Raw genomic sequence first — 17196 nt, forward strand, 5'->3', positions numbered from 1 at the left:
TATATTCATATCCATTTGAGAAGGTAATAATGCCAGATCATAAATTAGACCAAACACACTCACGGTCAGCAAAGTACGTTATTTCTATTTATAAGAGCTCTAATTCTCTTAGAGAAGCGGAAAGTACTTTCCATTTAATTTAAGCATATGGAACTCTAATGTGGAAACATTTATGTATGTGTGTATGGGCGCGCGAAGGTGTTTTCTGATACATTACAGGATTTTAAACCCCATTGTACATATCTATCAATTATCATGTTTTCTAAATTATCATAATCTGTTGCGTCATCCGTATATAATATTGATATTAAATTGCTGAAGGTGATAGAACAGCCACAGGCTCATCCTTGTTTTCTAATAAAGATAAATCTCAATAAGGGATATATTTTATTTTCATTGATCACCAATTCCAGCGTTTCAATTTTCTACAGCATTCAGGAGTTAGATCTCAAAACCGGTGATAAACAAGGGACTTGTCTTCGTCCTTTAGTCATGTATAATCCATGCGATATTTTGAACCTCATTCATCACATAACTGCTTTATGGCGTGTGAATGATAATTAAAGTTAAATTTGTTTCTCTTTAAAGTCTATTGTATGAACAGATAGGCTAATCGCGACTGAACCTACAGTTTAAAATGCGAACTGAACCACTGTGCAATGTGTACAAGGCGATCGAGTTACTGTTATGCCATAAGGGATTCCTCCTTCCCCCATCCCTCTCTCATCTGTCTTAAACTAGAAATACGATCAATAGTGGATAGTCACCCTGTGAACTTTGCATGTACTTATGATTAAATTAATTAAAAGTTGTAATGAAGAGAAGCATTATTAAGCCCCAGTTCTTAAAATAACGAGACAACTCTTTTTCCATTTATTTTCGATTGCTTTCTGGAAATGAATTTTTTTGTGTTCTTTATTTATCCTACACGGAAAAGTACTTTTCACATGTACACTTACAATAAGAAGAGACGAATTAGGTAATTCTTTTCGCACCAGGTTAATCAAGATTTATATCCTTCCCTTAATTACATTACACAAAAAACACCTAAATTCTTATAAAGGAAAGGTGCGTACGTAAACTTTTGAAAAATTCACCCTGAACTGCGTCACAGCTTGATTTTGGAGATAGTTACTTTGAAAATCCGCTCTGTTTATTCTGGCTGAAAAGACAAGCCATAACGTTCGGAAAAGATTCGAGTGGAACCAAAGCTTACTTGAATTCACATTTAACCTGGCAGACTTAGAAGCAGTGGGACATTCACTTTCCGAGGGTATTAATTACCCTTGTCAGCTGCCACCGAAACGACAGCCCTCCAACCTCGCCGGACTGGATAACAAAAGGCAGATCACTTCCAAGTGGCGACTAGGCTTTTAGGTACACTTACGGTAGAAAACTAGGTCTTTCCATTTACTAGCATAGTCCCTGACCCTCGCGGAAGTCGATAACACCTGTACAACGAGGAGAATTTCAATTTCCATGAAGCCCAGACGCTATCCTGGCGCTTGACAATGAAACGGACACACGAAGAACGCCGGACTAATGAGCGAGACGATGAACAAGGGGAAAGGCAAGAGAGACAAGTATTCATTACGTGAGCGGTTTACTCCCTCCATGGAGTGGAACCATTGTTAGCCGTGACGTAATCGCAATTTCAACAAGATTTGCACTGACGTCAGAAATAGAACAAATCACAATGCACGGAATCTCTGAAATTTAGTGCCTGAAAAATCTAACATTGCAACAATTTTACAGATAATAAATGCTGTCGTAAGTGACAACAGAAGACGTATATTAAGCGATGCATGTTCAAACCTTCCAAAAATGAAAAGTAATAGAATCTCTTATGGAACGTTATAAATATATCCACCCACCCACGCACTGTCAGGTCTCTTCCGTTGTTCCCAATTGGAAGGTGGTTAGGGTGATATCTTGAGAAAACGTTTGTGGAATATAAGGAGAAAACGTTTTTGGAACATATGGAGAAAACTTTTATGGAACGAACACATGGAGAAAACTGAAGACTTTAGTAGCAATCTAGATTTGGATTAAAAAAAAATCAATTTCTTACTAGAGTTAATAAAGGATTCGCTCAACGGAATCTCTCCTAGTTGTTCTAATAATGACATGGATAGATCCAACATTAAGAAAAATAATATGGAGCAAAATGCATCGTATTCATCTCCCTACATTACTTATTCGTAGAATCTAGCGTGAGAAGAGGATATGAGTTTAGCATTAATGAAAATAAAACAAATCTATAGGAAAAGATGATGAAGGAAAGATTGATGTAGACATGAAAAAGTAAGAAATATGGCGAGTAAATAAAATTAGAATACGGGTACCACAGTCTGGGAATTGGGAGTTGGAAGGAACTGCAGTAAATGAGATAACAGCAGGAAAAGAAGTTCCAACGACGTAGCGCTTAGGAAAGGTCTAGAAGAGTGGTATGTGAAGCGTGCAACTTTCAGGATCACAGACATGGACTTTGAGGACGAACGACGAGATGTGCGTCTGAAGAAGAATGCTGAAGATGGGAGTGGAATAATGAGGAAGTGGTCACAAGATTAAAAGAAGACAAGAACTGTAATGTAAATAATAAAATCTTGGAAGAAGTACCGAATGGAACTTTTAAAAAAAGTTAACAGTGTGCTGAAGTTATTAAGAGGGAGACAGAAAAAACATCGGCACCCTAAATGTTATTCAAGGAGGGCATTTTGTAAATTTAAAGAGAATGATAAACGCTAGAAGGATAGCACAATCAGCTCCAATGCCGAAATCAGATGATGGAACGGGTCGACAACGAATTGTGAACACCACTCTCTATGGAACTCATGATTCAGCAACTAATATTTTAATATTTTCAGTGAGATTCAATTTCATCAGTAAATCTTGGAACACTTGAAACAAAAGTTTATTTTTAAATACCAGTACATGTGACGTGATCGCAAGGTATCAAAGTTCAAAGTACCGAGTCGTACAGCACCAAGTGGTGCGGAGCTGCAGTGTGTCTGAAGTGCCGTAGGATCGTGTGAAGGCATGTGAAGAGAGTCCACTATTGACATCCGAGGAATGTGTTTCGCTCAGGTGTCACGGGATCTCTGCCTTCAGCGTACGTGTTTAATGCAGTGTGTAGGAGGAAAACCGGCTGCCATTCTCGACTCTTTCTTCGCCATTTTCTCTATCGCTAAAAGTTTCAATTCTTCCTATTTCTTTTGGGCCTCCCCGATAGCGCAGTGGTAGCGTTGTTGGCTTGTAATCAAGGGGTCCCGGGTTCGATACCTGGTGGATGCACATAGTGGTTCGGATACCACTTTAAACTGTGGGTCCAGTCCCGATTAGCCCTACTGTGCATAAAGTGGACTTAAAACAACAATTAAATTAAATTCTTCCTATTTCTTTGTTAGAAATATGCAATTATTAAAATTGGCGATAACTATAAGTATTTTAACTTCCTACATATAGTGGAAAGATTAAACAGTAAGTTCAAGCGCTTGAATGATTTGTTCAAACTTGCAGAACCCATCTACCGCTACGTAAATAAAGGTATAAAATCTTACGTTATTAATTCCTTTCTGAATTCGAGTAAATACGGAAGAACACTTGCTACATTTCCTAAACAAGAAGCTCTTATGTGCCAAGTTGCGTGGTCCAAAAAGCAGACATCTTGTAAACTGTATTCTCTTGCACAATAACCTGATTGATACTCAGCATCAAAATCCTGATTAGCTTTAGATCATTCATTAACAGTAAGTTAATATAATTTTATATGGATTTGTACTTCTCATATTGGATGCTGTGTTTTGTTCGTTTCGAATACTAATTAACCTTGAACTTTACTCATATTCTTAACAATAAAAATAACATACTTCCCGCTGTGTTGTAACTTGAAATCAAGTATGTCGTTTCTCAGGGGGTGGTCGGACCGGTTCGATCGGATCCCGACACCTAAGTTTGGAACACACGTTCTGCATAAACATTCTAAGTATTTTTGGCGTGAAGATAAGTGAATACGTTTCTGCAAATGTGAATACAAATATAGAAGGTAAAGTTATCATCCGTGAATTACTCCATGCCATGAAGGCACAAACGAAATAGATGGTATGGTAGGCCTCGCACACTTTCGATCTCGGCTCTAGTGGAGTCGCCTTGGCCGCCTCAACCTGTCCTCCTGGTACTCATCGATTTGAGGCTGGGTGACTTCAGAGCCGCTTATGATTGATTGATTGATTGATTTAGTTTATTTTACTTCGCGTTTGGTGCCTCTTGGCTAATTTGCGAAGATGGGGATGAGTGATGAAAGGATGAAATTGATGAATGGACATTCACAAACAACCAAGCCCGACCAGGATTCGAACCCGGGACCCTTGGCGTCGCAGCGCGATGTGCTAACCACTCGGCCACAGGGTCGGGCCAGAGCCGCTTATGCAGGAATATTTATCGGGGAAAGTTCCTGAGATTACCTGCCCGGGAATCGAACCCGGTTCTCACGCATAGTAGCCAGGCAACGATCGACCGGACCATCGCGGGTCATGTAAAAATACATAAAAAATAAATACACAAAAATAAATCAATAAAATAAACAAATGGTAATAATAGAATGTGTGCGTGAAGATAAAATACTAAAATTGAAATTGAAGGAAATTCATTGAAATAAACCAACACATTAATTGTTAAATCGTCGGGATAGTTCGACAATCACTGCATCACTATAAATAACAAGAACCTTAAAAAATATTGCAAAGCGTGTTGTTACATCAGCCACGTGAATGGTTGTGCTTAGTCTATTGACTGAAAGTTAGGGCCTGTTGTGTAATGCATTGAATTTTGATACCACCATAATAAGTTACTGCCGTATGTGAAACAGGAACACTGCCTTAGCTCGAAGGTGAAGGTTTCTTGAGCTGAAGAAATATTCACATTATCGCAAAAAAACATCGAGTGTGGCGGCGATTGGGTTCCAAAACCAGGGGGGCAAGGTGCCAAAACTGGGGGGGGGCAAAGACGGTATATTTTCCTTTGTAGATAAGGTTTAGCATAGTGCGGGGGTCAAAAGTGGTGAAAAGTGTGGGGCAACCACCCCCTAATCGCCGCCACTAATATTATTGATGTAAAATCATTATGAAATTTTGTGCTATTAACATATAACAACATTCTAAAGAGAGATATACAGATAATAACATATGGGTACAAAGAGAAAATTAATTTAAAATCTGCGACCTGGAAATCAAGTGATGTGCAAAATGAAACTGAATGCTGAAAACGAACGATTAAAGAAAAAAATTATGTGCATAACGGCTAAATACAATTCATTCATATGATGCATTCCCGAACGATTATGTGCCTCGAAAATAGCGTGTATGCGCTTTTGTATCTCCTCCCTCCCTTTCTCTTAACTCTCCCCCCCCTCCCCCCTCTGTGTGAGCGTTTGTTTGCGCATCAAGGAAAGGTCATTTTACTTCAAATGCGAAGTGTACAGCTACTAGAAAAACGCATTGAATTAACCCGTTCAGGATTAGCGGGGGGCGGTCGATTTTTGCCGTTACATTTCGAGGAATGCGTTAGCACGCGAAACCAGCGCTACCATCTAGCGGAAACCCTATGAAGTAATAGATAAAAATGACGGGACAACTGAATACACTTAAGTAAAGTGTTGCCAAATCTACGAACAGGTCTCTACAAATAGGGAGTTTTGATTTTGTCCATTCTGCTCGAGTTTTAAGTCCACTTTATGCTCAGATAGGCGAATCGTGACTAGACCAATAGTTTCAAGCGGCATCAAAACACTGGCCAACATGCCTCATCGGGATTGAACCTGAGGACTCTTAACGTATGCTGACGACAGCATAACCACTACGCCATCGGGAAGGCCCTATCACTCTGCTACAGTAGCGGCATTATTATATGGCAGAAAGCATACTTTATGTCCACATGTTCGATCTTCTGTAAAAGTCACTCTCCACTTTTATGACACATATTTTTTAATCATCAGCTGAATTTATTAGAAGCATAATTAATTTTGTTTTGGCCTTAACAGCCTCCCAAGAGCACCATGTTACTCATCAAGAATTTCGAACACATGCTTCCACTCTTGCTAATATTGCAGAACCCCACCCAATTCGGAAACAAATGCAATGGGTAATTTGGAAGCAGCGGAGAAATGAAATTTCTACTTATTGCGTGTGTTCTGCGAAGTACTTGCACGTAAGCGATCATCCCGGGCAGTAGACAAGGAAATTTGATTGGTGCTCCCTTAGGGACCTTTCCAAGAATGGTTGGTAACACTGCTTCAGCACCTGTAGCGCACATCTTGGTTTCTGTAGCGTGCACGCTAAATTTTAGACGGACGAGGTACAGTCACCGGCAATAAAAATCAGACAGATAGAACCTAAACTAGATTCCTTGCAATGCGTTATGTGTGTTGCCTTGCAGAGAAGCGAGTATTTTAGGACCTAGGTGTCCCATTTCTATTGCCGGTGACTGTACATCAAGAGATATTCAATTCTTAAGCCTTAATATGTAAAACCAACAAATCATACTTCTTATGGGTGGGTATGGATATGTAAGAAGTAAACCGAGTGGAATTCGCAGAAAGGAAACCTATTTTCCACAATGGTGAGAGGGGTACGAATTTGGTGACATACGTAAAAACGCACTTTGAAAAATGGTGAGAAGTTCAGGTGCTTAAAGCAATAAATATGTATTGTTGACAAAATAAGTGGTGGCGATTGTGTCAGAGAAACGGTGCGGTTCCCTACATAAAGTATACGTTTATATCTACCCACCCTAATTTACCAATTTATTCCTTCATCCACCTGCTCACAATGTTGTAGCCTTCGTCTCAACTTCATATTAATGTAGGTGGGCGAAAAGTCCCTTTACATGTTAATAGCATAGTAGAGTTAGACATGTAGATAAACATTGTTATGAATACAAAACAGTATATTTTTTTTTAAATTTCAACATTTATTTTGAATAAACAATGTCTGGTTAACATTAACATTTATTGTGAATAACATATTAACATTGTTACAAGGGTTAAAGGTTCATTGATCAATAACGTCAGTGTGCACTCCTCCATGTTCGATGCAAAGGTTGGTGTGTCGCCATGTTGTTGTGTGCATCCGCTGCAGCATATCAGGGGTGATCCTTTCAAATGCCATGCGAACTCCGTCTTTCAGTTGATCGTCGTTTACGAACGTCTACTTTTATTATGCCCAATAGTGCATTGTTCGGTGTGGTGAGGTCTGGGCTTCGTGGAGGCCATGGCAACGGTGCTGGAAGGTCTCGTGATCCACGTCCAATCCAGCTGTTTGGAAACAGTTCATTTAGACGTTTGCGGACACTCACAGCAAAATGTGGTGGAGCGCCGTCTTGTTGAAGTGTAACGATGTCAGCTATTCCTCTTGCCGTTAATTCTGGAAGCAACCACGTGTTAATCATGTGAAGATAGCTGTGATGGTTCACAGGACCATCAAAGAAATATGGTACAAGCAGATGGTCTGCCGTTATCCCTGCCCAAATCATAACATGCGGCGGATTGCACTCGATTTCCTCATAAAAGTCTAACTGTACTATGCTATTAACATGTAAAGGGACTTTTCGCCCACCCTGTATAACCGGGCAAACTCATTAACGGCGTTTTGACTAAGAAAATTCCAGAAAAAAAATAATGATAATAATTCAATAATCATCCTTAATGCATAGCGTCTAATCTTAGAGGTCTGCGTGTCATCCCTTCATTAATTTCATCACATAACCATTCGTTCTCATCGTCGCGATCAGCCAATATTGGCAGAAAAGCGACGCTAAATAACAAAAATCAAATCAAACAGTTTTCAAACTTTATTTGACATCTTGTATATTAATTTATGGATACAATTAATTTATAATGGCTTTCTGAAATAATTCCTTCAATCACAAAAATTCTATTTTCTCTCCATTTCCGAGCAATATATTTTCATTTCACATACATTTTTTTTTTTTTTGGAAAAAAATAAAAAAAATGCTTATGATCGTCTCCGTGGCCGAGAGCGTGGACTCTCCGAACTCGCCACTGAAGGTTCCGAGTTCATATTTATTTATTTGCCTCCAACAGAGAAAAATCTACAATTACAGGAAAGCTTACATATTCTATTCAAATAATGAACACATACAGTGTAGAGTACATACATACACACACACAACAACACATTTATACACACAAGATAATAAGTAAAGTAAAATATATGCAACTGCAGGAATGGAACATATATCCATCCATATATACATTCGAAATTCATTAATTATCCAGAACATAACCTTGACATAATATTGAAAGGAAATAAATAATAAAAAATATTTAGCGTATATATAACATACATAGACATTAGAGATGCACACCAAGAGAAGATTGATTGATTGGTTGGTTTGGTGTTTTAAGTCCACTTTATGCACAGTAAGGCTAATCGGGACTGGACCTACAGTTTAAAATGGGATCCGAACCACTATGTGCCTCCACCGGGAATCGAACCCGGGATCCCTTGATTACAAGGCGATGACGCTACCACTGCGCCATCGGGGAGGCCCTACCAAGAGAAGAATAAGGAAAATAGAGGTATAAATAATTTTGGAATAATGGAAAATAATGTCTAGTAGAATGAACTCGCATATATATATCTGTGCTTCAAAAATTGATCTTAATGATTTTACATAGAAAGTAAGTGGTAGACTGAAATCTCAATTTTCATGTGTTGTCGAGATATTATTATATGTAGAATGGCATCCTGGCATGGCCGTGAGCGATTCTTTGCGAATGTCTTTTAACCACTTTCAGCTAGTCATTGTTCATGCTTATCGCCGTGATTTGCCAAAACAAGCAGAGAAGCTACGTTCGAGGGGAAAATTCAAAATAAACCAACACAGTGTATAAAGAACTATGTAAATATATTTTCGCAACGTTTATATTATTCTTGTTCAAGTAATTTAGTTGTTGGTGCTGGTGTGTTTCGTTCACATCTTTGTCCGTGTACGCCTTGCTTATTTGGTGTTTACCAATGTGTTTCATTCTGTAGCAGATTAGACTAGCATAAACTGCCATATTTGAGACTACCATCTAACGTTAGCGAGACTGATTCGCGGTTTTCGTGATAGGAACATAATACCAAGAGAAGAATGCATTTCATCCAGAAAGCCAGGTCTTAAACCGTTAAAAGTTGCAACGCGGTCACGTTTGACTTGATAGTTCTGCAGTGAAGAGGGCGGCAAGAAATTTAGTCTTTCCATATTTTCCCTATATCTTAATTCCAACCAATTTATTCTCGTCAATGTACAGTCAGTGTCAAATGTAGTAGTAGTTCAGCAGCAGAAAAACGCACTCGACATTGCGTTCCCTCTTGTTTCTAAAATTAGAAGTAATGGCTTACGTTCTATGCAAATTGTTTTACTGTAGCGTGCTTACAAGGGTATAGTCAGCTAGCATTGTTTTGCTCCACAACAATCACATTTTACATAATACCCTGATGAATTAAGAGTGGTTACTGTAATTTCTCTCCCACTGAATTTTTTTCGAATACCACCCTAAATGCAGATAATGAAAATTCGAATGAGAATTCTGTAACAGATATACAGGAGAACTTTTTCCTTCCTTGTTACCAGTAGTTCAAACACTGGATTACACGGGGAGGAATTTTCCTCATCCTGGCAACCCTGCAGGTGGCGATCGATGAAGCCTGCAAGTTGACTGGCAGGAGCTCTCGTTTCAGATAGCATTTATGTTCATGAGAAGATTTATTGTTCATTATAGCCTCACAAAAAATCGTGGGACAAAGCTCATCCTTCATCACGAATTGTTCAGAATTGATAATTCCGAAAACATTTTTTCATGTAGCTTTGCTCACGACCACCATTAGTGTAGTATTGGAGTTTTCATTCGTCCCCTGCCGGACGTTGTCTCCAAAATAACCAGTGCAAGATATTCAGAAAGCTGCATTTGCTCACGAGGTTCATGCACTGAATGGGACAATTAAACATAGCTATTTGAGCATTGCACTTTTATTCACAAAACACCCGGGTAATTCCATTTTGCTTAGTATTATTCGTTTCATGGACGTAATGCGCCAGGTCACATCTTTATGAACGGGCAACACAAAATAACTGACATACGGTGTGGTTTGTTAATCACACACGCTGCTTATCAGTTCATATAATATTACGTTTATTGAAGGGTAAACGGAATTTTAAAATTCTGAATATAATGCAGTCAAGTTAGATGTCCGCACCAGGTTTGGTACCCTCCACAGATACTATCGGAAAGTGACTGGGAGGGAAAGTTCGATCTGTAATTTTTGTTAATAGGGCCCGTATACGAATATATAATTTGTATATGAAGGGAGATTTCTCTCATTAATTTCACTGTGCTTGCCATATTCTAGTTTTTAAAATGCATCCTTATCTCTTATCGATTAGGATTTTCAAGGACGTTGTGTCAAATCATTAATTTATTACGATGCTTGTCTCACTGAGTCATTAGTTTTCTCTATTCAAATTTCAATCTCTGAGCATAACCAAGCAGATTCTGTCCCCGGCACTGCATTGCGAATGGAAGTGAAGTAAGCCTTAGTCACGTGACACATTTTTTCTATCATTCTTCTTCCATAGGATTCCTACATGTTTTATGTGTACAGATGATTGAGCGTGCAAAATACTTCCATGTAATCAGTAGTCAGTAAACATCAGTAAGGATTGATACCTACCCATCATCATGACTTGTTCAACTCTGCGATAAGGAAGGTAAGAGCAGTGAAATTAAGACAAGGGCCAAGCAGTAATTGTTTGTTTTTATTAAAAGAAGCATCTCTGCGTTCGATTTGAGGAATTGATATATAACATCCTTGATATAACAGACCTTCAGGCTGAAATTATTTTCTCGGGTTTATGTTCACTTGAGTCATCTCAAACTCTGAAGGTGAGAGCGACGGAAGCTTTCAAAATCATGAAATTTTCTTTAAAATTCACATGGCCATTAACTCGAGAGAACCTCTTCACTTCAGTCCATGAAGATGAGAGACGTTAGCCTCAAAAGCTTGAAATCTTCTCCAGAACTCACCTTGACTTAAACCCGGAAGAAGCTCTTCACTTCAGTCCCTGAAGACGAGGACGTTAGGTCACAAAAGCTTGGAATCTCCTCCAGAACTCGCCTCCCGAGAGAATCCCGTTATCGCTCGTCGCGAGGAAAGCTTCAAGACGCTTCGAACCTCGGTATGAACCCGCGATCTCTGCATTCATAGAAGAGAGCTCTACCCGTTTGCATAACCGCCAGAATTAGAGACCATAACTTTAGATCGTAATAAACGCCCGATGAGGTGACAAGGAGACAATACGAAACATATTACAGTTGCAATCGGATCTTCCCAGAACAACGCAGCCAATATTGACGGATGTGGTCTGAAGTAGTCGACGACCCCCGTTCTCCGTCCCCCCGCAAATCCAACTTCTGTTTGAGAGCATCCGTCCTTCTCATCCAGGGAACACGCAAACCAACCTAAAGGAACCGATGCTTCTCCTCTCCTCGCATATCGATTCAGTCTAAAACCACCCAGACAATAAATCGGCTGTGTTCAGCGACAGCACATTTGAATGAGATCCAGAGGAAACAGTTTTCAAGAAAAAGTACTTTCTTCTGATGAAAATGTAGAAACCATTCTATTCACTTACGTTCTGCAATCTGCGTAGATGTATGCAGAACTTTGCTGAGTGACAGAATCTTGAGCAGCGAATTTTGAACAAGAAACCAATATATAAATATGAATGCCCAGGAGGAGTATGCTGACAGTCGAAAAATGTGCAACGCTGCGTACAGTACCAAATGATCCACCTTGCAAGGAAATGCCAAAATACAAGTTCTGAATAAAATTTGGTGTTTGAAGTCGTTCCTGTTAAGGAACATCACTCCTCGGGAGTAAGACAGAACAGCCAAAAAAAAGTGTGATACTGGATCTACTGACATTTAATACATCAAGGAAAAAAACTATAACTAATCGTGGGTCTGTGGTGTCTTGGTCTAGTTAATTACCATAGGCTGAGATGTTCTAACCGATTCCAGAAAGGAGCACTGATATTCGCATTGCAATGCAAACTTTTTGAAAACAATCTCGGTGGAGGCGTTCGACGATTCCAACAATTCTTTTCATTTGAATGTTGATTTTCTGCCTCTATAGATTATTGCGAATGAACAGGATATGATTTTATGTGAAGTAGAAAAAGGATAATCCCAAAGCAACATCCAGGTCCGGACTTACCAGGGGCAGAAGGCAGAACTTTGAGAGGCGAGATCGCGAGACATCGAATGCATTCAGCACTGAGGGGACATTTTATTAAAGTCTCGCACGTTGGCCAGGAGTTGTGTAGAAAAAAGTTGTGTCGAACAGTAAAAATCCGTTGGTTAAACCAGACATATCAGATACAGATAACAGTTGTTGCAAAAATATGCAAAAACTGCAATGAATATCGGTAGATGTTTTTTTCCTTCTAAAGCCCTCCTTATCCATCAAATTTCTGTCCGGAGATTCTTCTGTTATTTTCAGTGAAATTTTAACTGAGACGGCCTCCTCTTGAATCCAAATCAGACATACATACATACATACATATACACACACACATATATATATATATATATATATATATATATATATATATATATATATATATATATATATATACCGTGCGTCCATTTCGATCTGCAGCCGAGAGATCGGGAGAAGCGTGGCGGGCGGCACTGACGGAGATGCCGACATTTGCGGCCTGAAATGCCCGCTTATTTTTATGGACATATGCAGACATTTATATAAATATTGCAAAACGAGCACTAACCTGTGTTATAAGAGTATGGTTTTAATTTTAGTAGCTTAGTGACTGTATGTGCCGATGATTTTGACACGCCCACCTCTTGTGAAACACGGCGTAGAGGTTTGTTTGGAGAACGTTCTAACGCTGCACCAATATCATCGAGTTTTGCTTCGGTTAGAATCCGTCGTTTTTCCTTAGGTGTTTTAAAATTTAACGATACAGTTTCTCGTAATTTAAGGACAAGATATCTAACCGTATCTCTGTGTGGAGTTGAAACGCATGGGAATTTCTGTACAAATTACCTACACACACGTCTACACGAGTTTGTTTTCACGTAGGTACGTGTCATACATAAAAAAATCTTTGTTCTAACGTGAATCTTGCGGCTGGCATTCCAATCGTCTCACTGACACGTCACACATACACACTACAATAACACAAACAAGTAACTGCAAGTAACCAAGAATAACACTCTTGCGCACAGTACGAAATTAACACGCTCTTGGTTTACATTGCTCGCCACTATATTTACAACTCTGTCTTCATCTAGTCGCGAAGGAACAAAAAACTCGAGCTCGGATATTTCGGATTGCGAGGAAGCTCACGAAAACCATTCACTTTTATCGGTTTCGTCTGCAGTGTAATCCTGATACAGTATTGCACATTCCAAACCTCCAAACGATTCCCATCGCCACAAAACTCTTTCAAGGATATAAACTTAAGCAGGACGTTACTGATCAAAACCATGATTAAAATGCTTTTTTGTCTGTGGCTCTTAACATCGTTTCTATAGCGTATTTATTTGTGTATATAAGAGCAGAACTTGGATGAATTACAGAAGAACTTTTGCGTGTTATAACACAGGTTAGTGATCGTTTTGCAATATTTATATAAATGTCTGCATATGTCTATAAAAATAAGCGGGCATTACAGGCCGCAAATGTCGGCTTCTCCGTCAGCGCCGCCCGCCACGCTTCTCCCGATCTCTCGGCTGCAGATCGAAATGGACGCACATCAAGCAGAGCATATCCCAGCTCTATGGGTTAATTAAATCCAAAACGTGAAAGGAATAAACCATTTAATTTTTGTTATTGATACATCGAACGTACGACAGGCCCCACCGTGGGCAAATACAAATTTGTACACCTGAAGACGAGAGCTCTCAACCTTTCTGGTGTGGAGAGAGTGCAAATTTTTCAACACGATTGCAAGTTAAAATAACACCATTGATATTTTTGGTATGAGTTTATACTTTTTATAAACTTTAATAAAAAAAAGCTATTAGTGAAACATTTGAGTGAATCTATTGTGGCAAATGTAATTATAGCACTATGATTGGGCTTGGATTATTGTGTTCTATAAATAAATTATTAAAGGTGCTCTCTGGATGCGTAGTGTTAGATTAGTTAAACGTAGAAGCACTAGACAATGGAGAAAGTCCAGTTAACATTGGATGCTAATAAATAGCCATTGTCACTACCATTCAGAGAATAATTCCACTTTCAGTTGATAACATAGAGTCGCATCTAGCTGTCGTGCTGGACGTTTTCTTGATCTGATGTGTTTTTGGACACCGTTTGATATGTAACAAGCTGGCACAGGACGTTGAAGGGAAACCAGCGCTATAGAAGAATTTGAAAATACTAATCTATAAATTCTGAAAACTCTCACTTTTACACCCATATTTACAATCAATTGGTTCTTCCAATGCTCACTCTACATGAAGTGGGGTTAAAAAAATTAAATTTTAGAATTTTGAACGTACTTATTTATGACTGGCTGACGCAGCAGCTGAAATATATAGCCTACTATATGACAGTGTGAGTGCAGGCATAAAACTATGTAACATAAGGGAATTTTGAGCTGCTGAGAGCGATACGAAGCCATGATGTCTAGGTTCGAAGCTTGCATTAGATTTGATTCCTTATCTATTTCGTCAATTCACCATACATTCTCATCGTCGCGATTAATCTAGTGTGGTAGAAAAATAAAAGAAAATACAAATAACGGGTGCTAAGCAGAGGTCTGAGTTCGAATACCAGGTAATGCGTGGGTGTTGAATTGTGTTTCTTCATTCACTCTCATTGTAGTTGGGGCACAAAATCGACGTTAAATATAAGCTACACATAGATAGATTCCTTGCGGCCACTGTTTCCCTTAGTGTGCCAAACATCTGACTATTTCGAGGGATGGCTTATTGACATTGTCTTGCGAGCATGAGGAAATGATTGGCGGAATGAACCGATGCGCACCGTATAATGTGTCAAAGTTAAAATAGGAGAACTCGGTGCAGAGGATGAAGAATTCACCTTGAAGTCAACAGAGGAATCCCTTACGTCTGTTGTACATCAGAAAGAAAAAATATCTGAGGTGGCGTAGTATTTGCTTTGGCTCGGCAACCGGTCGCTCTGTTTTTGTGTTTAATTATCCAGGAGATAGCTGGGAGCGAAGGGACGTATCTTAGACTCTCATTAATGCCTTCGCGCTCCGCTAACGGCAGGAACGGAAAACAAACGGAGCAGAGAGCATCGCTCGAGACTGCGAGGTTAGATACTAAATTCCTGGAGACGAAAGAATTTCGGCACAGCCAAAGGTTCCTTTATCCGCAGTGAAATAAATGTACAGGACGGTGTCGGATTTCAGGGCGGGTCGTCAAGAGATAACCCCAGTGTAAAAATACGAACTCTGGCCGAGAGCACGTTAGTCAAAACAACACAAATAATGTAATTAACGTCGATCATTTAAAGAAGGTTAACTGCGACGGGGGATGAGAGGGTGATGGAAGGAAATGCTAGGAACGTCCGCGTCTGTTTGTCCAGTAATTGTCTGGAGTTGTTGGAAATCTGAAGAAAGCAGTCAGGGTAGTGCAAAATGTATTCTCCGTTTATCAAGATTTTTCTAATAAATAAATAAAATATCGGTTTGGTTTGGTTTTTATTTCGCTTTTCAGCCACTTTTGGTTAATCCCAAAAATGATGACGAGCGATAACACGAAGAAATTGATGAAGTGACACTCACATGGCCAGAGCGGAATTTGAACCCGAAACTCCTGGCGTCTAGCGCACTGCGCGAATTACTCCGTCATATGATCTCCCGAATACAGTACACAAATGAATGTTAATTCTTATAATGACACCTACAGAATTAAAGAATTGAAGAAACACCAACAAACACAGCTTGGATATTTTCACAGAGTAAGTTTGAGCGGAATTGTTTTGCAAGTCAACAATGATCCCCGAGACAATTAATAGATATCTGAGGGAATATAACGTGGTACTGGGATATATTCTTATCAACGAATACAGCTCAATACAAGAAAAACTGTAGATATAAAAACTGGCGCTGTACAGAGGAACTCAAAACAAAACACATGACAGCGTGAAGCAGAACAGATGAGTATCCTGAGTTCAATCGCCGTAGCCTCATTAGCCTGCAAACGTGCCGTTCGAGAGGTTTACATTTGAATTTGTATCCAATAGGTCACCCTTTATACCCTTTAAGCTTAAGCAGCTTGTCCCTATATTATGAGCGATGGACTCACGTACGCACCAAATTATATCATCAAATAATCAATTCTTATTAGCAGTTTTTCTGCAAAGAAAGAAACTATTTTTTATATTACAGAATTAGGTATCTTTCCAATAGATTCTTGTCACCTCTAAACACTTTAAGAATAATGGTATTTTCTCAGTTACGGCCAACACTGTTATACGTTCCATTATTTTGTTCTCTTTCTGATGAAATTTTAATATGTCTATAACTCAGTGGGGGTATAACGTATGTACTGCTGAAAGTTCCGGGTTCGAGTCCCGGCATGGAGTCCCACTTTATCAATTTGATCTAATCGCTACGTTTCTTCATCGCTGACATATAAGCCATGCAAAAGTAAGAAATATACAAAGGGAATTCAACAACATATGTCTACTGGCGTTTTTTTTTTTGTTGTTGTTTTTTAAATTTTAACAAAGGTTGAAATATATTTCGAATATCATACCCAACACGAAACAGAATAGTACTTACATAAACAGTTGTTATAGATGCAGGTGCGGTACATGAAAATCTCCAGTGCACAGTGTAAAGAGACGATGCACCAATTTTCTTTATTGCAATGTTTCATATTCATGAGCTAGAAATATGATGATGCACTTTTAAAATATGCAAGAGAGGGAGAAGTTCGTGTGGATTAACCACACCCTAAAATCTCACGCAAAGGTGAGAGTTCATTGTGCTACGACATAATTCACAGATTACACTTCCGACAAACACATTACAAAACAAAAGGGAAAAAAAGTTAACCCAGTTGAAAACCTAAACTTTGGTGAAACTGCTGTACCTAACGGAAGGTCAAGGACAACTATTGCAGATAAGTAT

At 39.1% G+C, this 17196-nt stretch overlaps 1 protein-coding gene across 1 annotated transcript in view; it reads right to left on the reverse strand.

The window, feature by feature from the left end:
- Positions 1-17196, reverse strand: part of LOC145984305 (plasma membrane calcium-transporting ATPase 2-like) — a 621336-nt gene that overhangs the window by 406079 nt on the left and 198061 nt on the right.

The sequence above is a fragment of the Lepisma saccharinum genome, chromosome 2 (genome assembly GCF_977018435.1).
Source record: "Lepisma saccharinum chromosome 2, izLepSacc3.1, whole genome shotgun sequence".
NCBI classification, from domain to species: Eukaryota; Metazoa; Arthropoda; class Insecta; order Zygentoma; family Lepismatidae; genus Lepisma; species Lepisma saccharinum.